The sequence below is a fragment of the Chamaea fasciata genome, unplaced genomic scaffold (genome assembly GCF_029207755.1).
Source record: "Chamaea fasciata isolate MVZ Bird 193981 ecotype frontalis unplaced genomic scaffold, bChaFas1.0.hap1 SCAF_50, whole genome shotgun sequence".
In the NCBI taxonomy this organism is placed as follows: Eukaryota; Metazoa; Chordata; class Aves; order Passeriformes; family Sylviidae; genus Chamaea; species Chamaea fasciata.
The window spans coordinates 343,900-370,006 of record NW_027094135.1 but is presented as its reverse complement, the minus strand read 5'-3'; the positions used below and the strand labels follow the sequence as shown (position 1 = coordinate 370,006).

At 38.2% G+C, this 26,107-nt stretch overlaps 1 long non-coding RNA gene across 1 annotated transcript; it reads right to left on the bottom strand.

Moving 5' to 3' along the window:
* LOC136304111 (uncharacterized) lies at positions 1 to 26,107 on the bottom strand. The gene is made up of 2 exons (XR_010724385.1): positions 25,919 to 26,107; positions 1 to 1,230 (listed from the first exon to the last, which is right to left on the bottom strand). It is a non-coding gene; the product is annotated as an uncharacterized lncRNA (long non-coding RNA).

The window sequence follows — 26,107 nt, the reverse complement described above, 5'->3', positions numbered from 1 at the left end:
TAAAGAAAAGAAAAAGAGAGAAATAGACTTATGGCTAAAAATATAATAATTATAATATTCTTCCTTGAATTATTATAGAAAGCAAAAACTTGGAAAATGAAAAAGTAAAGTTGTTTCTTATTTGTTTTCCATTTTGATCTTGGATATCCTCTCATTGTCACATTGATTATTTCACACAGAAAAGCCTAGTCGAGAGTTTTTATTTCATCTATTGCATTTTTTCAGAAAATAAATACCTGTACATTGAGCCAATAAAAATTAAAATAAAAATCAGTTGTCACATACATTCTCCTTAATTATATAAAAGATAAATTTTGGTGGAAAGATATACCATCCTTCTGAAGAACTAGAGTTTAGGATCTTATTAATTCTATTATGTCAAGTAATCAAATGAGAGAAATTCCTCACTTGATCTCTAATGCTAAGCAAATGGAAGATGAAATCTATGAATATGCTATAAATATGCTATAAACAACAACAACAACAAATTTGAGTAAGCTATTTTTAGACTACAATATCCCCCAAACTGTACTAAGGAATTGCCTCCAAAGGAAGGAGGAACTGCTGGCAGATATTTGCACTGTGAGAAAAAGAACCAGATTTTTATTTTCTTCTGAGTGTTTTTGTGTTGTGAGTTCTTATCCCCATTTTCTGGTTTATACCAAGAACTATGGTAAACACCTTTCCACCAGGTCCTAAGGACTCAGATTTTCTGTTTCAGATGTAGTGTTCTATTCACAAGCCTAACGAGCTTGTATGCGCCCGAGGAGTGGCGCTAGGCCGTGACTTTCCACAGTCACGCTTAAAGCCTGAAATTAGAGATTTGCCAGATATGCATTCACAGCTGGTACTCGTGCACAAACGTGGTGCTGCTCCCAGCCCCCGGCGCCTGGTGGGACGTGGCGAAGTTTGCCAGAGGGATGACCTTGACGGGGTCCTCGGCGGCGCAATGTCTTTCACAGGTGTTGTAGAGCTGGGGCCTGGGCCCTCCCTGGCCCTTGTCACTGTCATCCTTTGGCAGGGGTCTCCCCAGGGTGTGATGGCCCTCAGGTCTGGCTCCTCGGGCCCAGCCTTGCTGGAAGCCAAACGATGGCAGGGAGGTGTTGGGCTGCTGGAACTGCGTCAGCGCCGGTGGCATCCAGCAGTTGTCGGAGTGGCCGAGGATGAGGCACTCCTGCGTGCAGTTCTCGGAGGCTTCGGCCAGGGCTTTCTGCAGGTTCACTTCGATAGCTAGGAGGATGGAAAGAACACAGGACAGTGTCAGGGCTGTGAGGAGAGACAGACAGAGGGAATCAAGGTCAGCAAAGCAACCCCCGCCCTACACTGATGGCCATGGTTTGGGAAGAAAAGGCCTCCAAGGGTAGAGGTTCAGTGAAGGTTCAGATGTTGGGGCCCGCAGTGTTGTCACAGTTCACACCATCATTAAAGCTTTAAAATAAGCCCTAACACACTCAATTTCCTACACTGATGGCCACAGTTTGGGAAGAAAAGGTCCCCAAGGGTAGAGGTTCAGTGAAGGTTCAGATGTTGGGGCCCGCAGTGTTGTCACAGTTCACACCATCATTAAGGATTTCTAATAAACCCTTATACACTCGATTTCCCAGAATCGTACAACTGCTCAGGTGGGAAAACACTTCTAAGCTCTGTGAGTTAAACCAGTAACCCAACACCACCCTGTTCACCCCTAAAAAAACCTCAAAGTGCCACATCCACACGCCTTTCAAACCCTCCCAGGGATGGTGAATTCCACCACCTCCCTGGGCAGCCTCTTCCAATGCTTGATGACCCCTTCAGTGAAGAATTTTTTTCCTAATGTCCAATCTAAACCTCCTCTGCCAGAAGCTGACCATGTCCTCTGGTCCAGTCACTTCCCTAAAATAATATTTTCACCTCTTGCAGGCGTCATTTCTGTAACAAAGCTAAAAACTTTATAATAATTTAATTCCATTACTCTAGATATTTGCACAGAAATACTTGGGAAAAAAAAGACTTTTGGTTTCTTTAATATTCTCTTAAAACTGGATTTTTTCTTGTTTTCCTTTGCTTAAGGCAAAAAAACCTAAATTGGGCACTAGCCAAAGATGGTCCACTGGCCTCAAAGATGCACTCAAGCTACAAGAATGAAAAAGCATAACAGCTATTTTAAAGAGAATTGATTTCTCCACTCATTCAGTACTCAACACCTTGAAAAATCAAAGAGTACTAGCAAAAGAAGATGTAATCTCTGTAGTTTGCTAGTAATCAAACCAGATTTCTTCAGTAGATGTGAGGTTTGTGCCCTTGAAAAAGGATTATAGGAATTTTAATTTGTTCAAAGACAAAGTAAACTATGAAATCTAAAAGTGTTCATTTGTAATACATAAATATTTTTGATCTATTTCATTTAAATTGTAGCTTTGCCATGGTAGGTAAATTAAAAATGAATGAAATTTAAATTTCTACAAATGGTTCCTCAAAATAGTTTTAATATTGCAAGTGTTGATTTTATATTCTCTTCCTGTTCACAGGGTTAAATACATGAGAAGTGCAGAAGAATATCTGATTGGATATTTCCTTGTGTTTTCTTCATAAAACTTCCCAATGAAAGATACAAACATATTTTAAATGCCTGTCTTAATGAAAATTGCATTTAAAATCGGATTCTGGCTGATAAGCACTGGAGAAGGAATGCCACTAAAATTACTTACAGCAATGAGAGTGCTGAGTAGGAGCCTCCCACCCTCTGAGCTTTATGTTTAGACAGATGCTGCATTTCTGTTTTAACAAATATTTTGCATGTTGAAACCTGTGTAAAGCTGCAGAGCACAAACACTTATTTCCATGCTACATCTCAATACAAAGGAATTAAGTTTTTCCTTCAGGCATTGAAATACATAATGTTGCTCTCCAAAACAGGATTTTTTTTTTTTTTAGATCTACCATGTTTAAGAAGACAGCTGGTTGCTCGTTATATCATGAATGCTCTGTTCTTGATTATTTCTCCTTCAGGACTCTCTACATGTCAGTTAGAGGAATGATTGTTTATAAATGTTATTTTGGTGTATTACTGGCATTTCAACATGTCCTCAGTCATTTTGCCTGAGTATTTTTCAGTTTAATCCTGACAAAGCTTTGGCACCTTGCTGTTGAAATACTAATCCAGTTTTGATGGGCAGTAGGAGACATAAATATGGAAATAATTCAGTGGAGGCAAGAGGTACTGCAAAAAAAGAAAAGTTTTTAGTGGTAGATTAGTCTAATCTTTCTGTGTCCTACTATCTGCTATTACAGACATAACTTTAAGTATATTCAAGTCTTTTAAGCTCTTTAATTATCCAGGTTTGCTTCTATTCTGATGAAAGCAACTCACTGAAATCAGGTACAACCTTGACAGAGTGTGGAATTATTCCCATTTTGTAGAGAAACTGATCTTTTTTGCATTAATTAAAAAAAAAACCCCTTAAAATGCTATTAATTCAGGTAAAATGTGAAATACACACAATTATTTATTTGGAAATAATGCTTATTTGTTTTGAGGTCCTCACAGCAAGAGGTTACAACACTTGTACTGTACCATTTCTCTCGAACTACACTAAGAGAGTACACAGAGCTAAAACAGCAAAAGGAAGCATTTGACAATAAAAATTTAACATTTAACATTGGCCAAGGCAACTGTGGAAGAAAAAAGGTTGCCTATAAAACAGTCTCCACACCATTTCAAAGATCAGGATAGTAATTTTGTGTCACGTGATGCCAGACGACCTGGAGACTTGGAACAATGTTACCATGTTAAGAACAAGAGTATTGTTAAAATTACAGTCTTGTTTATTCTGTTAACAAATAGATATTTTAATCTGAGTTTTCGTTTTATTAAAAGTAAATAAATAGGACCCCCCAAAAAACCCAAAAAACACACCCCCCCAAAGAACAACAACAAAAAGCAAAAGAAAAAAAAAACAAGAATGAAAACCCCAAAGCTTTATAACTATTCTGGACACAATCCTAAGATATGAATGCAAATTATTTTGGTGTTAAGTTGTTTGGGTCTTTTTTTTAATAAAAAAGGTTGCCAATGCAGGATTGTTTAGAAGAAACATCTTTTGTAGAAGTCATAATCTTTCTTTCAGTCTTGTTTCAATATTGTTATCAGAGTGTGCTTTTCATCAGGGCTTATGGTTAATACCATGTAAAATATACAGTTTTCCTTAACTTTGAAAAAACACTTTTCAATGTCAAACAAAAAAACAACTTTCCCCACCCACAAACCAACGACTCTTGGAAAATAACTCAAACTAGAACAAACTGTAGAAAGATTTCTGCATGAATATTCACTGAGCATTATCTTTTATTTGCCTGCTCCTTCAGGCCATGAAATAGATCTTCTTTTTGTCAAACTCTGTCAGAATTCTGGATACCCAAAACTATCACAAAACTCTGTCTCTATTTTCCTTACATATCATTCCAGCCACACCTGTGGGAGATGTGAAATTCAGTGCTCAAGTGGTCATTGATCAGAAGCTCTGCAAATTGACCACGGCACCTTCTGGCTGCTACTCTTTAAGCTCCTTTCTATTTTGTTTCCTTGCAAGTAGTTCCAAATGTGGGTGACAATCAAATTTTCTGAGCCTTTCTCTCTCATTCCAAAGTAGTAGTGCAGGTGATTATTCTGCACAGTCTGATAAGTAATCAGGGGAAGGAAACACCTCTGACACCTGCCTCCACCCATCAAGGAAGAGAAAGTTCCGGCTGTCTCTGAATGTTTTCAGAAGAAATGATGGCTCTTGCAAGTGAAATTCAGTGTCTGGTAACATCTTCTCACATAAGACATGACAGGTTTATAAATGGAAATAGGAGTTTGCATATTCCCCACATATTATGAATAAAGATTACATTCCATTGAACTCTTAGCAGTCTAACTAGTTTCTTACTTCAATCAGTTACAAACCCTCAATTTTAGATATTATTTTCCAAACTACATGGAGACTCTTCAAACATGACATGAAAATTATACAAAAGAGAATTTTTAATTCATATAATAGATCACACTCGTGCACCTGTGAGTTTACCACTTTGATTTGAACTCCAGGTTGTTTTAGGAATGTTTTTTTTTTCTTTTTAATTGTCTGCAGAACTAAGAACATTTTTAAAGAAAGTGTCTGTCAGCTCTTAAGAAATGTTTAGATCAGAACTGTCAAGTATAACTAAAAGCACAACAGTTAAAAGACTTTCTTCATTGTTCCGCAGTCTCATCATTTATAGGTCAAAACAGTTTTCAAGTAAGAATATTTACCTTCACTCCAGAAAATCTGGAATTCCAGCCTTGCCAGATATCTATCCTTCAATCAAAACACCTACAAAAAATACCTTTTTTTTCCCTTGTTTGTTTTGACCAGAGACTTCCTATGGTTAAAAAGTCTGCGTGGGATTTTAGAGGTAGTAAATAAAAATGCTGATTATCCTCTTTGCTTTTTAGAGATGAAAACTGAAGAGCTTGACAGTGCTACTCTCCTTCTCAGTCTACAAAACTCCGGTGCAACTCTTTGGCATTTCTGGCTTACTATTATGTTCCAGTTTTAAGACTGTTTCTCATGGAAAATTCACAAAGGGAGACAGACTGTTGGTACGAGTATGTTACCCACAGTCTCAGAATGTTGTGAAGTTAGAATTATGGAATCATTTTGGTTGGAAAAGACCTGAAAGATCATCAAAACACATACTTGGTGTACAGACAGCTCACTTTATTTTCTACCCTTTCCCTCCAGCCTTGAAAGAGACATGTACTACTAAATGAATGTCAAGAGGACTGGTTCTTTCCTCACTCTGCCATGAAAGTCATCACTTGCACCACAGAATCACAGGGATTAGGCTGGAAAGGACTTTTGGTCTAACCTTCTGCTCATACCTGGGTATATTTGTTGAAAAAGAAGAGTGGCTTTTCCAAAAGGCCAGACTTTCAGAATTGTACATATCCCTTAAGAGAAAAAATCCGAATGCATGTGTTGAAGGGAAAGATGTGCTTCACTAAGGGTTGGACAATAAAGAACATGAGCTCTTGAAGAAACCTTAAAAGATCCACCTTTATACACAAGTGTAGCAATGATCAAAAGACATTTGTAAATGCATTCATTACCAAAGCACTCAGATTCATTAGAAGTTCAGAAACCACCAGGCTGCACAATACCAATGCAGGTTTAGGGGCATAAAAACTGTGCAAAGAAAATTTAAAAGAAAAAGAAAAGAGGAAAAAAAAAGAAAAAGAAAAGGAAACCTTAAACCACAGAATATAGAGTGCTTGAATTTTAAAGCCATGTAGCTGAAGTCTTAATGAAAAGCCAGTTTTGAATTTGACACATTTTGGATGCAAACCATCCAGCGTTACATTTAGAGCACTCTTGTTTCATAATAAAGCAAGCAACAATTAGCAAGCAATTAAGCAAATTGCCCATAATTATGCCATTGCCGAGCTATTTTTCATATTTTCACAACACAGCACATACATGAATACATGGCTGGCAGTGCCAATGCTGTTCTGTCAGCATCCAGAAGTGCCTCTCGTTTACTGGAGCGTTTCGTACTGAGCAGCTCCCAGCGCACCTCCAGCGCTCTCTGCTCAGCAGGAGCCCACCAGAGTGATGGAGATGACAACCCCAACTCCTCATCTCAGCCAGCAGCTCCTGAGGAATGGAGCTGCCCCCCCCCCCCCACCACTCTTTGCCCATGTGTATTTACTAAATGTGGTGCTAAATCTAAGCAGGAATTCAAGCATAATGTGGGGAAATTATCGTCCGGAATTACCCTGGTGACCAAACATGGCCACTTGAGTAACATCATTTAGAGGTCTCCACCATTTCAGGAGAACAGAAATGACATTAACAATAAAAAAGGGAGGGAGGAATAGTAGTTAGTGTAAAGTGGGTTACTTTTAATAAGGTCAGGAGGAAGAAGCTTGAATGCAGGAACCCTAAATAAGCACTGCTATAATATACTCTAGCTTTTTGGTTTAATAATAAAATGCCTTTGGGAGGAGTTCCCTATGAATTTTTTATTTCCTGTATACATCTCAATAAATTAAACACCTAAAAGAGTTACTTAAATTCTAGCCTTGGAACCTTTTTATTCAAAGAACAAGTAGGACACACGACCCTCAATTTTCAGCTGTGCATACAGAGCTTGCTTTGCTTGTGAGAAATTAGGGAAGATTGATCCTCCACATGTTCTGACTGAGGAATCAACAGGCATGAGGGAAATCACATCTTTCTGCGCTACCTAGGCTTGCCAGATTGTGCTGGGTAGCTTGCAAGAATCAGCTCTGCTTCCATTCCAGTGAACATGGTTTATATCCTAACAGCCGTGGTTTTAATTTGAATTTAATCTTAAAAAAATACTTCTCATGAAATCCAAATGACAGGATGAGGTGTGAGGATTTTGCACCTGGATTCAACAAGTCAAGCAAACATTATTAAAGATAGCAAAGGAAAGTTGGTGAGGGCAAGAGGAAATGGAGGAAGTGTCAGGGCAAGAGAGTCAGCCTCTAGTAATTCCTGTCTCATTAACTACACTTGTGAAGTGAATCTTCCCCTCACAAGCAACAGCCCTACAAATAAAGCACATTAATCTTTCATTTGGTTACCTCATTGTTATTCTGACTAGAGCCTCAATCTTGTTTTAATCATAACCAAGATATGGTCTAAAGGCAAAGCTCCTGTAAAAAGTTCAGCTTCAATAATTACTGTTTTCCACAGAAAGAGAATTCACATGAGAAAAAAAGAAACAAAAACAAAACAAAAACCCAAACAAACATACAGAAAAAAACCCAAACCAAAAACCCCCCCCCAAAAACCCCCAAACCCAAGTCCCCAAACCTCCTGCAAACTCATTTTTTGAGCCAAATGAACATGGGTGTGACAGATTGTAGGACAGTACATGGCGCTGACCCTTACTGCTCTACCAGTCCAATTGAATTCATCTTTTATGTTCATGTTTCGCTGATATTTATGGGAATAAAAAAGGTAATTTGCAAAGGCCACATGTTTCTTGGATTAAAATTGTATATTGAGTTTTCAATAAGAGTTTTAACTATAACTAGTAAAGCATAATGACCACCTAAAATGGATAACCTAAAATCTAGTATATTGATTACAATAGTGGCTAATACAATGTGCTTTATTTAATATTTAATTAACTGCTTCCCATTTGTACTGAACCTTCTTAATTATTAATACATGGTTCATTATTTAACATGGAATATAAATTCAAATTCAAATCAATTAAACAAGGTGAAACTACATAGTGAGAAATGGTTTATCCTCCAGCAATAACCTTCGACCTGGAAACATAGTAAAGAGTGAAATTAGCATTTTTCCCCCATACCTGCAAAGACTGTGCATTATAAGTGATAAATATTAAGCTCTACTACTGATGTAAAATTCTTGTGATAAACACAACATCCTACAAAACTATGCTGGATAAAAAAGGGCTTCAGCTGTCACTTTTCAGAGGAACCATTTATGCAGAATATAACACTATACCTAGTTTTTCAGATTTCAGTTTCAAGTAAAATTACGTGTGTCCCTGAAGGAACGGCAGCTTACTGATTTTACTAAAAATCACTAAATATCTCAAAAGAGTGAGGATTCATAAAGAGAACTAAGAATCACTATGCAATCTACATAAACTCACTTTGCTGTGGAAACAAGAAAATGCATTTCCTAAGTTTAGGCTGTGTAATCAAAAAATCAGATACATCCATCTAAAACTCTGATACATCAGAGCAAAGATCTGGGCTTGGAGATAGGATGAGTGTCAGGAAGGTACAAAGGGAAGAGAATTTCTGGGTAGAACAGGGTCAGAAGCACTAACTTATTGATAAGGGGGCTACATGAACATATCAATATTCCTCTATCCCACTCTCCTACCAGATTCCAACACTTGTGACAAGGAGCAGATTGGGTGAGCCCCCTCAGCAGAGGTCAGGGCTGAGTGAGGAGGATGAGGATGAGAAGAAGTTCCTGCTCAGTTCTGTTCACACACAGCAGTTCCTTCAAGGGTCGGTGTGGGAAAAAAGCCCCTCAAATGTCTGTGTTTACACCCTCTATTCATGCAGTCTCTTGGTGTATCTCCATGCCAAATGGTGCTCTGTCTTCCTTAGGATTGGTTTTGCAGTAACAAATAAACAAAAGTTTGATGGAAAGCAAAAAAAAAAAAAAAAAAAAAAAAAAAACTTTTAAATTAAGTAATTGAACAACTGTGCGCAATTGGTTGTGGTTCAGACACTTTAATGAAATATTAATTTTCAAAAGGGAGTCATAAAATCCCCAAATGCTCAGTGAGCTAGTGAACATATATCTCCTGAGATAACTTAAAAGGTAGACAATAAAAGTTGTTCTGAATTGTGTTTTCATCAGATATACACAAACAAACTTGAAGTCAAAGACCACTAGAGCAGCAACCAAAACAAACCTAAAACAGTCTAAAATATTCTGTACCTTTTGTGTGACTCCAGTTGTATTTCAAGGAAAGAAACCCAAAGAAACTATATTTCTTCATTAGAATATTAATCTTTTTTACTGTTAATACCCTGTTTATTTTTGAATATTTTGAAACATTTTTTACAATAATTACCTATGCAGTTATTTATGTAACACACTATGCTTTTTTGAGTGATGATAGCTATTACATTTGATTGGACCATCAACAATAATAATTCTTTCCAGCTGAATATATAAATAAAGCTTGCTGTGGATTGACAAAACAATCTTCCCATCAAAAATGTCATTTCAAAATTCAAATGCTTTGTGCCAGTGTTGATTCACATTACATTTGGGGGCATAGTGTGGTAACTGGTAGTTCCCATTTTCTCTATTCAATTCATTTTCACTTATTTCTTTAAAATATGAGGATCCTTAATATTATGAAGAAATGGCATTATTGAATGGAAATGTTCCCATTTCTCCAAAGCTGTCCCTCAGATTTTACATTTCACCATAAATATCAATTCAGGTTATGATGCTAGGAAAGAGCACTGCTTATATTTCATGCCATCTGCAACACGGTCTAACAATAATCACAGCTATTCCCCTTTTCTGAATTCCCTACAACACCCTAGCAACCACTGCAGGAGAATAAAAGTTACGCTCCACCTCAAAACTTAAGAATACATAATTATGAGTAGTTAGGATAAATATTTCAGGGTAAGAGGCCATGGTTTGTAATTCCCCTAAAGCAGGGTCCTGGGGTGGCTCTTTGATGTTATATCCCCAACTGTCCTCTTTATGCTGTATGTTAAGTTCTCTACCTTTAAGACTAGTTCAGAGAGAGAGGAGGGAGAAGGAAGCAGTGTGGAATTTGTTTCAGACGGGGCCTGACTCCTGCACATTGTTTCTCTTGGACAGTGTTGTCTGCAGCGCCTACGGACTGTGGGACAGAGATCTCCTGTGCTTTTAGTTAGTTTTAGCTGCCTGAGGCAGAGGAGTTCCCTGGACTGTTTTTCCTTTGCCTCAGGACTGTTTAAAGCCGCTCTGGACTGAAAAGCCCAGAGGAGCACCGGGAGCTGACCCGCGGCCCGGCGGGGCCTGGGCCCGCAGAGCTGAGCTACCCACAGCAGGGACTGTCTGAATTTGTCATCTCACTTCAGAACAACGAGAGGTTCCATTGTTTCATATTATTCATTCGTTATGCTTGTGGGCACTTTGTTTGTTAAATAAATCGTTTTTTCCACTTTTCTCTGGGGAGGTTTTTTTCCTGGACCAGTTGGGGGTGGGCCCGTTTGGGTTTGCTTCCCAGAGGGACCCTTTTTTGGGGATTTTCTCCCAAATTTCCCCTAAACCAGGACAGTGCAGCGCGTGACTCCATTGTGTTTTTTTAAGACCATTTCATGACAACCAACAACCTTGAGGAAGGGCAGGCTGGAAGAGTAAAACTTCAGCGTTCCACCTGTCCGCAGGACACTGGGATTCCCCTCCCGCTTGCCTTGTCCTCCCTGAGAGGACTCTCTCCTCCATATGGCCGCAGCTTTCCTCTTGGAAAACCCTCTCAACCATAGCCTCCTTGATGACTACGCAACGGCTTCCACCCAATTTTTCACAGCAGTTTTCTGTCAAGACCACTTTGTCAATCTGCCGCCGGCTACCCTCAGCGGGCCCACGAAGCTGCTCATCCCTTTGACAAAGGCTCCGAAAAGTGTGAACACATGGAAAGGGCCATGTTTGATTAACAGCCCTGTGATTGCTGTAAAAATGAAATTTGAAAGGTAATAATTACATTTGTAATTACTTAGGTCTAAATCTCTTATGTTTCCTACTCCCTGTATTTCTGGGCAGCTGGAGCAATGACTCATTAATAATAATAAAGTCATTTAACCCTGCAGGCACGTTACAAGGAGAAAGATGTCATTTGTCACCAATGTAAATAGAACAATCACTGAAGGATACAGCAAGACCACTATTTCATATTTATTGCAAATGATAAAAGGGACATTTTGCACTCATTCTCACCATGACATCCCAATCTGCTTGTTAATTATCAGCAAACATAAGGGGACAGCATACAACATATGAGGGCCTACTAATAATGCATTGTCCTGCGGTGACATTTCCATAATCACTTTAAATCTACCCTACACATCTGCACTAGTTAGAGCTTTCAGCTCTTGAAATCATACCCCCTAGTAAGGAATGAATTATCCTTTGCAGATTGAGCACACAAAAACAGCTCTTTCTCAGAGTTTGAGGGTCTGATAGCTGACATGTGCCTCGCTATTGCTTTAAGTGATAAGGTTTGGCATTCTGTTGCACTTGTGGTGGAGCACAGTGTGACTTAAAAATAAATGCAATTGTATTTTTAGGCCAGGAACTTTGCAGTTGTAAATCTCACTGGCAATATTTTAAACAAGGACTTCTGCAAGTCACTTAATTTTCCAGTGGTTTTCAGCACTGTTCTGTTCTTTGCTTCCTCAAGAACTCTGGAAGGACAACTCTGTCTTAGATGACACAAGTGCCCTTTTTCATAGGCAGCTCAAGTAAGTTACTCAGAATTTACTGGATTTTTAAAAAGTATTACTGATAATACTCCCTGTCTATGAAATAAACTTCTGAAGAAAGACAATTCTTTCCCTATATGATTATATTAAGAGCCATGAAACTTTGAGGAAAATTCTTGCAGAGAAATTTCGCCTGTGGCATCAATATGAAAACAAATGAAAGGATGTTTCAGGTAAATTATATGAGTTTCAACTCCATCAACCTAGAACTTAAATTTCTTCCTTGGTTTGCTTATTCATCAGCACTTATCTAACCATCAGACATGTAGGAAGAACAGAGAACAAACTTAACAATACGGAGCTATAAACTGTTATTGTGTGGGTTAGAAAGGAGGAAAGAAAACTTCCTAAATCTGCTTATATTTTCCCCAGGTATTACAACAAAAGAAAGACATGCTTTCAAAAACTTAAATAAGTAGTGTTAAGAAATAAGACACATCAGGAAAGAGTAAAGTGCACAGAGTAAAATTCATATTTTCACTGTTAAGATAGTGACAACACAGAAAGGCTCGTATGTGGAGTGAAATGTTTTGTCAAATTGAAAAATGGAAATAATATGAACACTACAATTTTCACATCAATGGGAGGTAAAATGTTTTGAATTACAGTCATTTTAATCTTGTTTTATAAAGAAAATGACTTCAAATGGGTGATAATTTAAAACAGCATAATCCAAACTTCATTGTGCTCCAGTCAGGCATTGGAGCGTGGCTCCAAGTGATTTGGAGCAATCTTTGCACATCAGCTCAGAGCCTCATTCTCAGCAGACATTTGAACAACAACAACAAAAAGATTCCTGAAAACTACAGTTCCCATCATTTACCTGAGAGTTCAAAATCACTGACTGAGATGGCTCCAACTTCCTAATTGGGCCATTATAGGCATTGCTGGCACCTTCAGAAATTTGGGCAGCATCGTACTGAGGGAACGCTGTCACAGCTACCAGCTCTTTAACAGTCCCTTGTGTACCAGCTTCTCCACTGAAATTTTTCTGTGTGATTGGAAGTTCCTCATCTCACTCACATGAGCCTTCTCCAACTATTAAGAAGTTTTTTGGGCATCAAGGAGTTTTGCTGACAGAATATATATATAAAAATATTTATTTATTTATATATTTATTTATATATTTATATATTTATATATATATATATGTTCTCCAGAGTAAATTTCAATTAAAAATATAAAAACAGTGGAATTTTAGCTAGCAGCATTACTAAACTTATGTGGTTCTCCATAAAACATATGATTTTATCAGCCCCTAGACAACTGACAAATGATGGGAATAATTTAGGCCAGATAACACTTGACACAATCCTTTACAGAACATTTTCTCCTAGCATGGATAATTTTAAAAGGACATTGTTAGGAAACAGTGATAGCTGTGATTGTTCTGGAAGATTTTAGTGTCAGTAAGATCAGCCAAAGGAATGGAAGTGAGCAGCTGCTGACAGCATCTTGTCAGCCCATTGCAACAGCTGTCAGGAGTGGTTCTGTGACCTGCAGCCATGAGGACTATGATTCTTGAAAACAGGGTAGTGGTTATTGTTGTTGTTGTTGTTATTATTATTATTATTATTATTATTACTACTACTACTACTACTACTACTACTACTACTACAATTAATTACGCAGAGCATAACGAATAGAAAACTGTGGGGGTATTAAGTTAAACTTCATGAGGTATCCAATTGTTCGTGAAATTAAACTTCATTACTTGGAAATATTTTTAAATGGAAATAAACACACTGGTTGATCTTTAAATTCTGCTTTTATAAGCTCAATTATATAAACATCTTCTTATAACCACACACTGTCTGTGTGTCTGTGTAAGGATTCTGAGGAGAGATATAAATTTATTGACCTTCAAATTTCAGAGAGTAGGTGTCAAGTTTTGACTCAGACCTCCTTATATTCATATTTTTATACATTGAACCATAGCTGTCTTTTCAAAAAAATTTAACGTTCACTCCTGTTTGATAAGCTTTGGCATGAATATGCCTAGGCTAATAAAAGCCTAACATATATTATTTAACAAGGTTAAAAACTAGCAATCAGACTTGTCAGGGAACTTATCACCTCCTTTAGAATATAAGCCTCAATCAGCCATTTCTCTACTGCATGGGACAGGGGCTCTCTTAGGTTTAGATTTAAGAAAATCAGTTCTCACAAAGTCACTAAACTTCAGCATCCAGCTCTTTTGAAAGTCCGAGTTTCAAATTAGTTTTGAAATCCTGGTCAGGGCAGACACACACTGGAGGTAACCAAATAAATCCCAGCAGTTCTTGCTGGGTGTGAAAATTCTTGAACTAACCTAATCTCTAGTTCATAAACCCAAAAAATCCCATAATATATGTTTATTTTTCCTGAAGTCCTACAGAAAGGATATTTTAAGTCTGGGTTAAGTGCTGGTCTGGCAGATGCCATATAGAAAGCTGTCAACACTTTTGGCACAGATTTCTTTTTGAGAGGGTTCAAACCTGAATTTCTGAAGGTGATGTTCCTTGAGCTTCATCAAACTGCATTTCACAACCACCTTTCCTACAGTTCCTGTGGATGGCAGGAGAAGTTTTGACTCAGTCTGTGTTCCAAAGGGCTGCTTTAAATCTTTCTATGTTTTTTAATTAACCATAGGATATAAAAGGACCTAAATGAAAAGCTACCAGTCAATTGCTGACTAAGTGTTCACCAGCCTGTTATTGAACCTATTTCATCGATTTGTTCCTTAATTCACCCATAGTCTAGAGATGTCATTAATATGCTCAAAGTTAATTTATTATCCTCTATTGCTTCTATTCAGGCCCATGTTAACAGAATAAATTCATCACAAATGATCAGACTTGAAAAGGCAGATTTGGATTCTGACAGAGAATAATTGATCATGGCTGGGAAAAAGCCTCCCACAGACTGGGCTGTTGGAATGCTGGAAGATGAAACTGGAATGACTGCAGAACTCCTGCAGAAAAGGACATGAAAGTCTTGGGGGGCAAAACAAACAAATAATAAATCCCCGACTCCATCTCCCCAAATAGGGAGGTTCCTGACACTGAGTATTTTTCTTTTTCACACTCACAGGTCCTTTTTCTTACCTTCTACCCTGAGGCAGAAATAATCATTAGGGCTCTGCTGGTCCTCGTTTCCATACCCAGAGCTGGGGACAGATGGGCACAGGGAGTGCCAGGGACATTCAGAGCTCTGCAGAAATTCAGAATTCAGAGCTCTGGGGCCACAGACTGCTTATCAGTACATCCATGCAGCACATGGCCCTGCTGTAGTGCTGCACAGCGCAACACTAATTTATTTAATTTGCTATTTTTTGTCACAATCCCCGTGATAACAGCAGGTTTGGGGTGATCTACTGCTCTGTTACACCACGCTTGCTACCTATCTGTATATTATCTGAATTACAAAAGCAACTGGATATAACAGCATTTATGACGCGTTTCAGGTGCTGTTACAATAGAAAAAAACTAAATCCATTTTGTAGTTATAAGTCCATTATCCAGTGGAAATGGAAAGCACGAAGATACTGTCATGAATGTGGCACCACTGTGATTGTAACAGGGGTTTGGAGATTTATTGTAAAGCCCAGAAACACTTGAAATGAAACAACTGATCATGGCATCATAGTCAATATTCTAACTATTATTATTTCGGCAAGTTATTGTTTTGTCCCCAGCTTCAGCACGGGGAGAATTCTCCTTCCTCCACAGCAGTGGCTGCTGTGGACTGGACATGGCCCCTTTTCTGTCAGACTGTGACTCCATTTATCCATCCCTTCATGTACTTGTCTCCTAATTCTGTACACACCAGAGCCCTTTCCCTGCTCCTGCTCTTGTTACACTGAGTAAATATGCAGTGTCAGGACTTGAGTTACCAAATTTCCCCAGGGAAAAAGAGGGGGAAAAAACCAGTGACTAGCCCAGACCTGTCCAGGAAATAAAAAAACTTGCTCGGCTCAGCCTAGATATTTTACAGAGGATCTTATATACTGATATAGCAATGAATATCAGTACCCAAGTGTTTGTAAATATGTAGATTTATCTGGATGATTCCTTCAGAACATCCCACCTCCCTTTACCCTCTTTCTATCATATTCCAGAACCCACCTGAATTGTGCTTCTAAATGTGCTGCTATCAATATCTGGGTGGGTGGGGGTTTTTTGTTGTTGTTGGTTTTTTTGTTGGTTTTGGTGGTGGGTTTTTTTTGTTGTTTTTGTGGTTTGTTTGTTTGTTTGTTTGTTTTCCCCCAGATTCAAATGCTTATTTATTCTATGAATGCCTTGGAACTAAGACCTTCAGTGAGGTGAATGTACCAAAGGTCTGATCAGTACCGGATGTCCCAATGAAGAACCTCTGTACCAAAAGGGATCCAGTATTTCCCAGGGAAGCAATGGAGAGTTAGAAAGTGCAAACTCTGCAATATTAATTCAGGACCCTTGTGTAAATGTATTTTGATGCAAACTTTAATTAAATTATCATATACTATTTTTCTCATTGGACCCTTGGGCCCAATTCAGAGAGTAAGTAGTTATTCAATATTTCTCTTTATCTACTCTAATCAGCATGTGGCCATACACCTTTTTAATTAATATTTTCAAAGCCTTGTGTTGAATGCAGATTTATTCATTTCCTCATGTACTCTGTTGTTTTCACAACACAATCAAAAGCTTCATGAACATGAATAATATCCCACCTGAATTATTTGCTTTATTGAGGCCATTTGCATCTGGGAAACTGAGGATTTAAAAAAATTGAGTAAAATTATGCAGCCTCCATTATTTCATTATTTCTGGATGCCCAACATGAGATAACTTAAACCAGATTGTTATACTCTTGAGCACTGGATACTATATTAGATGTAGTTTTCAAAGCTTCCCTGTTGGAGAAGGGGATGATGTCCTTGGCACTCAAAGAAACTCAAAGAAACCCAAATGATGAAACATGATAGCAAAAACTCAGTTTTCCCCCACCACCAAAGAGCTGTGCTGCCCATTTCAAAATGTACAACAAAAATACAGGAATGTTGAAGAGCTGTCTTTCATTGTCCTTACTAAATCTAACCAAACAGAACATCAAAAAAACCCATGAATGTACTTTGAATAGTCTTACAGTGATGAAGAGCTCATTATTTTAATAAACCACTAAAAATCTGAGAATTTTATGAGCTTTGATGATTTCTTACAGTGCCAAAACTTTCCAGAAGATATATCTTAAAAATTAGCACTAACTGTAATGTAATAAAATGCAATGATTTCATAAAATTTTACATGGTAAACCAATTCTAGAAATTCCTCAAAGTGCTTCTCGGAATCAAATTTTAGTTCATTTTTAAAATGGACTGGACTATAGTTACAACTGTTCCCACTGTAAAATCTCATTATTTTTATGTAAGTTAAAATAGATTTGCCCCTTTGCAGTGAGAAATGCACAACTACATGAGTGTTTCTCAGAACTGTGCTGCTGTTACCCCTGGCTGATGAGTGACTTGTTTTGCAGCCTTTTTTCCCTGTCTGTTTCTGCCATGGGTTGTACCTGTGGGGAATATTAAAGGTAAGGTGGCTTTCAGAAAGCTGTGAAAGCAGGCCCCAGAAACAGAAGGAGCAGAAAAACTTGGAATTAGCTGCAGCTGTCAAGCCTGAAAGTAGGAAAAGTTACAAGAGTACAGCAAGCAAGGACATGAAACAATAGTCTGAGACTTAGGTTTGGCCAGGATAGACCTTAAGGCTGCAGAAAAATCTGCTTAGCAATATAGTAGAAGGTTTTAAGTTTAATAATGGAGTATTATGTATTATAAAAAGAAAGCATCCAAGCAAGCATTGTTTGAAGCAGGTCTGTGTGTGTTTTAAGTGACTGGCTAGAACAATTGTCTGTGAGCTTTAGCAACATGCTATTGGCTGGAAAACTTTTAAAATGCCCTGTGACAGAGAGATCTTTGGCTGCTGCTGGCAGACAAGAGCTGTTGCCATCTTTCAATTGTCTCAAACCCTGTTATGAGGCTGATGCTGCAATAAAGACTCGAGGAACATTGTAAACTTTGTTCTGAGGTTGATTTGTAATAAAGATTTGAGAAGTGTATTTAGTAGTCCTGTCCCATTCATGCACAAACTTCCAACACGGTACCCTTTTCTCCCTAAACTCTGCAGACAGGCTGCAGTTTCCATGCCAAACCCTCCTGTCCTTGGGGAATGAGCCAAGTGCAGAGACTGACAATGAAGAGAAGGGAACGGGACACACGCAGAAGAATGCAGGAAACACTTTTGAGAGCAGCAACTCTGCTCTCCCTTTCTAGTTCCAACACCATCATCACCTGTGGGAAAGTGACTTTACAAATGGTTATCATGGAGATGGCAGAAAGCTCAGAATTCCCTGGGCTCCTCAGCAGCAGGGAGCTCAGGGCAGTGACTCTGCAGCTGGGCTGGTGAGCTGTGTGATCACTGAAGCCACAGCCATCAAATCCCCCTGGATGAGCTCACACCCCTTTTCACAAGAAAGACTCTTCAGGGGAACTAAGGAGCACAGAAAAAATGGGTTAGAGCTTGGCATTTCATGAAAGCAGAGATTAGATCAATATAATTATGTAGCAGAGTGTGTAAATGGGCTTCAGGACAGCTCCAAAGCAGGAGGAGGAGAAGGGGTATCCAACTCCCAACAAAAGAGCTTGGCACTTGGCCCCTGGACTTGTGACAACTTGAAAAATAAGAGCTCTGAAGTGAATGGTCATATTTCTCTCATTCCAGAGAAAAGAAGAGGGGAAAAAAGCAGATATTAATATCTATCCTTTCATGAAAGAGAAAAGGGAAGTGGGGAAAGCAAGATGCACTCCCAAGGAGTTCTGGTCCATCAGATTTTAACGCCAGGCTTTTAATTGCAAAGTTCCATCTTCACAAGTAACAAGGTGCTGGCCACCTCAGAGGAAGTTCAGCAAACTGCATTTTCTAATTTGGACTCTAAGTACCCACTAGAAAGGCCATTTGTCCAAAGACTTTTTAGACACAATTGCTTCAGAAGTTCCACAGGCTCACAGTAAGCAGCCGGAATGAAGGCTTCTCTCTCCAATTCACCAAAAAAAAAAAAAACCACAAGAAAAAACAAACAAGCAAACAAACAAACAAAACCCTGTTAAAAAATGTTCACAACTAAACACAACTAAAGTTTGAGCTCGTAACTTTTGCCGGCCTGCATGAAATGGTAACTAAGAACTGCCAAAAAATTAAAATAGGTATAGAAAATAAGTATTAAAAAAAAATACTGGCCAGAGCACACAGATTCAAGCACATAGTCAAATCAAAACTGGTAATTGCTGTATTCCAGTCAATTAATAGGGTGTTACAAGAAACTCTCAAAAAACCTCATAAGTATCTGATATAGTTTAAGAGAACAAGCGACTGTGAAATGATGCATTAAAGGAAAAGAGGCTGTTCTAATAATTACCTTTCAGTCCATCCAGTGGCTCTGTACGATTCCAGAATGTGACATTCCTGTACTGCTGACTCTGGGATTCAGTACTTTCTCCTCTGACATATATGGCAAATTCTGTCACTCACCCGACATATCATGTTCATCACAGATACACTTTTTTCTGACTTATTTTGTGCACAGCTTATCATATTACCAAAAATGGGTAAAACAACTGGAGGAAAAACAACTGGGCTCCCTGTGAAGGGGCAGCACAGAAAAAAAATTTATCAATTCAGATTTTTAAATAGCTGTGATACTTTGAATGGAGTGTGTGAGCTCTCAAGAATTTGTTACTTCTTGTAAATTATTGGTCCAGGGTTCTTTACCTTCTGAAGATTTTTTTTTAATTATTATTATTTTAGTTACTGCTTTAGATTGTCCATCAAAAAGAAATAAAGAAAGGAGCAAAAAGGCCACAGGGCACCTAAAATGCCATGAGGCAACAAGCTTCATCAACATCTTTAAATCAAAGACTTTATCTTCATATTTTCTCCACTTCATAACAAAACTGGATAATACATGGAGAAATGTTCATTATATTCTCAAAACACAAGCTTTTATGAACCTGATAATACTAAAATTTTACCTTGCCAAATGGTTCACCATGACCACCTTAAATGCATTACATTGGCTTGTTATTTCCATGCTAAATGACCAATATAAAATTACTGCACAAGTTCTATGGCTGGTGAAATAAATCTGCTCAGAGGACACTCTTGATTTCCAGTCAGCCAAATCTGGCTGCCATCTGACATATTAGACAAAAAAGAAAAAGTCATCTTTAGATATATATATATATATGGATAGATAGATAGATAGATAGATAGATAGATAGATAGATAGATAAGTAGATATTAATAACAATCCAAACTACCCATGCTTTTCTAAAATTGGGTCAAAATCGCAAATCCTGAAACATATTTCATTTCTGCTTCTGTACATGAATCCCAGTGACATTTCATGCCAATCACTGTGTGGATTTTCTGTCCTGAAACTTGGTGGATAAGTCACAAATTATGCTGGGGTGGAAGAAATAGGTGAAATGAAAATATCCCTTGAAATCAGTGTTTTTAGTATGATATGTGGAGGGTCTTTTTGCACAGAAAAAATGAGATGATTAACAAAAAGTTGTCTTAGTTATGTTAATTATCAATTTATCATAATTTTGAGAAGATCTGTGAGGATTGCTGGAGATGTGCTGACAAGATGTAAGAAGAATGGATAAAGGAATAAAAATAAACCCATGGAGGGTGATTGGGATGTTTCCTTAGCTACAATTAACTGAGATTTTTATGGAAAATTTTAAAAAATCTATTGCAATATGGAAAAAGATATTTTTTGAGTATTTAGGAGTCCGTTTAAAGGTAAGACTTTTCAGGCTACTTTTTGTAAACCCATCAGCTCTGCTAAAGCACTGTTTTTACTTCTAAGGAAGACAAAATGTCACTTCCCAAGGAAATTGATTCCAGAATAAAAAAAAAAATAAAAAAAGCTGTATACAGGTCACAAAATCTACTTGTCTAATTCATTTCTTGCTTCTTCTTCTTTGCCTTTTTCCCCTCCCAAACACCCAGTGCAGCGCTGGGCCCTTCTGTTTAGTCAGTGGCCAATTACAACTTCTCTGGCGCAGTTTTTCATCCCAAGGCAATTTGGTAATCTTACACTGAATAATTAAACCCGGGTCTCTAAACAAACTGCTCCAATTCCTGTATCCAGAGCTTGCATATCTAATCCAGATAACAGGATAAGCAATGTGACTGTCAAAGTTCACCAAGAAATGAAAACAAGAGCCCTGTGTTCATTCTTCTTTGTGGAGTTTCTAAACAAAGAGTAAGTTGTACTTCTAGGTAGAAAATCTAATCTGCATTTAAATAGAATTTCTCCAAATAATAAACAAAAGCCTGAAGCAACAGTTTTACAGCAAGTCTCGCTGCTAGTGCAGAGCCTAATCCTTCTATCTCTATCTGTAAGCCCTTCTACCCTTGTATATTAATTTCCTTGCCGGTTTATCAAGTCATCTTGGCAGAGTTCACAGGAACAGCAGCCTCTCCTCACTTCCTCAACTCTCTGCAAAGCTGAGCCTAAAGCTGCTCCAGCTTTGGGTGGTCAGCAACTCAAGGCAAACTCAGATTTATGAGAACAAAGGGAAGTTATTAACCTCAAGAGGGAGAAGGATGGCCAGTAGCAGCATAAATCTCCCCGCAAAAGAGGCTTAGGCTTAAAACAGCAAGATGCTAAATGCTGCAGATTAGTTTTTAAAATCTTCTGGGACAGAGAAGTTTTCAGATGCTACCTTGCCACTCAGTATTTTATTTTTATGTTTGAAGGCAACAGATCTGATACCACCTGAAGACCTCACCTCTCCTACTGCTTTCCCTCAAAAGAACTATTTACATATTTCAGTAAAGAAATTTAAAAAACAAATTACCCCCCTTCCCAAAAAGGGGCTCTGTTCTAAATTTAAAAACAATGAAGGAACTCATTATTAAATGAAAAAGATACCTCAGAGGAAAAGACAGAAGGATAGAATTAGCATTCTAGATGAGATTTGCCAGATTCTCAGATATAAAGAAAGTTAGTACCAGATGAGCAATAACTAATTTAATTCAGGCAGCTCTGCTTTAATACAGGTCACTGCTAATTAGACAAATACCCACTAGATTTGTCTACCTGATTCCCACTCCACTCCTAATATTGACAGACCATCAGCACATCAGCCTTTAAAATATTTTCTCGCTGTAAGCCCAACAAATTTGACCTATAACTCTATTGTATTATTAGACGTTGTTCCAGGCTGACTTGTTCTCTAAAGGGCCAAGGGGACCCAGCTGCCTTTGAACCAACACAGGTTGCAGTCACAGGGATCATCTTGTTTACAGGACTCAACAATATAGAATTTTTTTTTTTTCCCCTGAAAACAGAGTTATAACTCCCATTTTGTGAAAGGCATTTTTTGATTTCAAGAAAGAGAGATAAGTTAGGAGTCAGTTTTCCTCCAGACTGTAGCACTTATTCACATTCAAGGAAGAAAAACAACAATATTAAGGATTCTGTAAAAGAACTTGATAAGCTCCTTTGGTAAGCAGAAAAAAAGAAAATCCCAAACCAATTAGTCTCTCAAGGAAACATTCTCTTTATGAATCAAAGCTATGTGCCAATAAGTATTTCTTATTAAGTAGAAGATTCTTGCTCTGCAGGGTAGGAGATGGACACTGCGTAAATTGAGTAAGTGTTAAACTGAATGAGAAAATGGTTGTAGGCAGAGAAGAAATTGAATAAAAGGGAAAAAAAAAAAAACCAACCCCAACCAAGCTTTCTACTTCACTACTAAAGATAGCAAGTTAAAATTAGAAAAGGATATACAGTAATCTTGTATTATTGATGGATTAATGATATATTTATTAAGAGAGAAAATACACTTTGCATCATTATAATGCCATAGGGACAATAAACTGCTTTGCTAAGTGTATAGGGGATATTTTAGCTACGGCCAGAGGCTTAAATATTTCACCATTCCACTGGAAAACATGTAGGAATTCAGATGGAAAACAAAATCCTATGTAAAAGACAATCAACTCACAGCAAGAATAATTAAACCAGCATTTTATGTTCCTGTACAGTCAAGTATGGAGATGATTATTTGAAGTGTTCTTACAGGAGGTCAGGTTTCCTGGCCTGGCTGGCAGACACAGGGAACTGCACAGAACTTACTCCAGCTGTTGGTGCAACCAGTTTAAAAGTGAAAGACAGCACCAACCTTGCCTCTTTTGATGGATGACAAAACACAATGAAGAGAAGGAGAGGAAAACTTTGGGTATTCCCTCATTTCTCAGATGGCAGGAGAGGTTCACATCTGCCCCACTCTCTTTGTTTTGCTGGGAAGTGCATTTTTACACCACATTTGCCCATCTTTGGCACCAAAGATAAGCAATGGCACATGAGAATTGGCATGGCTTAAAACCCTGAGCAAACAGAGGACTTGCAGAAAGTGAAATCCAAAGATCAAGCATGATGTCACACTTAGGGAACATTTTATAGAGCTGCATTCACCTCTGCCTTCATGGTTTTTGGATCTTCGGGATTCATGTTTTGAGGCTTTTTATCTCAGTCCTCACAGGTAGAAGCCTCTTTTCAAAATCAAAGTCTTCCCAGATGATCAGAAAACAGAACATGGTCAAATAGCATGAAAACAAAGGGAAAACAACTAACTAGAACTGAGAAGCAGCAACTCAGGGAAACTGGAAAATTTTGAGTACAAAAGCCTTTGGCCTACATATAATTTTTTTTAAGTCCTCCATATTATAATCTCTAAGAAAACAAATTTAGCCACATAATAGCAAAGTTTTCTGTAGGTGTTTTGGAATTTTTACTGAAAAATCCCCAATATTACCAGTTTCACTTTAAAGAGTCACACAATACAAATAAAAGCGCTCATAAAGTCAATTAGAAGTCAAAAGAAAATAAGCGTTGAACCAAAGTAATTAAACTATGCAATAAGAACGATTAATCTGTGAAAGTTCACGGCAAAGGTAAGGCATGGATCTGGCATGTACAGTGGAGAATGGATCTAAAAAATTCCCTAATTAGTTGGAATTAAGTGGTCACCTCCCTTAATTGGAAGGAAGAATGAATGCAAACTTCAAGAGGAAAGGTTTTCTTTTTTTAAAGCAGGGAAGAGGCTTCCTGCTCCCTCTGGCTGTGCCCCTGCCCGGGGCAGTCCCTGACCCTGGATTTGGGGTTCATCTCTCCCTGCTGGCACATCCCAGGCTGGCCCATCCCAGCCTCCTCCTTCCAGCAGGGAATGCCACAGCTGGGAGCATTTCCAGCTGCATCCTCTCAGCCCCAGGGAGGGCAAAGCTGAGGATGAAGTGCTGGCTCTGCCCATTCTTCTCCAGGAAATGAACCCTGACTCTTCCCAAACCACTCGGGTTCAGCCGTGGAGACAAGAAGGAAATCAGAAGTGTAATTTGTAGCTGCTGGGCCAGGGGCCACACCAATAAAAAGGATATTTTGTGAATTTTAGAGGAGAGCTATTAGCAGTCTTCATTTATCCCTCCTCCAAGTAAGTTTTACCAGGAGTGACAGTGGCGTTGGCACTCTGTGAGGATGTTCTGGAGCCTGGGAGCAGGAAACAGCAGGGGTGCTAAAGCTCCACCTCAGACCCATGCCCAAGCCATTACATCTCCACATCAGCTTTTTTTTTTTTTTTTTTTTTTTTTTTTTTTTTTTGGGCATGGAGCATCACAACTTTGGCCTCACAGCAAAAAGAAAAAACATCCAAAAAAATTATTTCAGCTTAAAATGTACCATTCACTTCTGATCACTTTCTTTTTTTTTTTTTTAAATTCAGTTTGTTGTGAACATAAATCACCCTTTCCCAACAATCTTCCTGGCACACATGTGGGTGCCATAGCAACTGTCACAATCTCCAAATCCTGTGCTCGTGAAACACACAACTGGGTGATGAAAGGATTGCTATCTGTGAATCCATAGATCTGCAATCACCCCCTAGCCGTGGCTAAATAGTATAAATAATTGTAGCATGGGTCTGTGTTTTTTTTTTTTAATGGGGAGAAATCCAGCAATAAGAACAGAAATTCAAATATTGCTTTTCCAGTCCAGATGTATCAAGATATCCAGCATTACAAGTCTCTTAAGAAACTGAGTAATTAATTACATTGCATTCAATGTAGTGAATAACTGCCAGGAAGCAGACTTAAAACTCGGATTCTGTTTTAATTTATTTTATTTATGGGCACAAGTGAGGCCTTCAGGTAACTGAATACAAAATAAATTGGACTGTGACTGCTAAAAGAAAAGTAGATTTAAGGTAGATTTAAGTAGAACAGGTACTTAAAACTAAAGAATTGCTTAAAAACAAAGCAAAAACAAGACGGGAAGAGGAAAACAGGGTCATTCTAACCTTGGTAGTCCACATCCCGATGCCTGAGGTAGGAGGAACGAACCACATACTAAAATATCCCTTCATATAACTTTTCAGACTCATCTCATGTCCTTTTCAAACCATCTGAGTCCCAAAACACCCCATACTTTAGAAGATTCTGAAATTAATATAAGCTTATTTTCAAAATCTGCTTCTGGTTTAAGTCAAGTGAAAGGAAACACAGAACAAGTTCTGCTGAGAACTATTCTTGTTTTGCCTGAATTGACTTTTCCCCCCTTCATCCAAACTAATTAAAAAATGTTCAGAACAATGAGATTTCCTCAGCTTTCTTACCATGGGCAGGGATTTATTCCTGAGTTACAGGATTGCAGAGGTATTATTCAGATAATAAAAAAGAAGGCCAGAGATTTGTAAACAATGGCAGAACAGCTTAACCATTTGATCCGCACTTTTCTAATAGTCATCATTATAAGAGCTTATTTTGTTATTATATTCCATTCTTCCTGAAATATCCAGTAAAAAACCACAGTTCAACTTACCCTTGAAGTATTTCCCTTTTCCATTTTAACAAAACTTGGGAGTTTCTGAATATTTCTATGCCTCTATCTGTATTCCATGAGGCTGCCCATTTCCTGAGCAGCTGAAGCCCTGAAGGAGAATCCTTTGGCCATATATTCCCTTTATAAATCCCCAGCTGATGCAGTTTACAATACTCCACTGAACTCCTG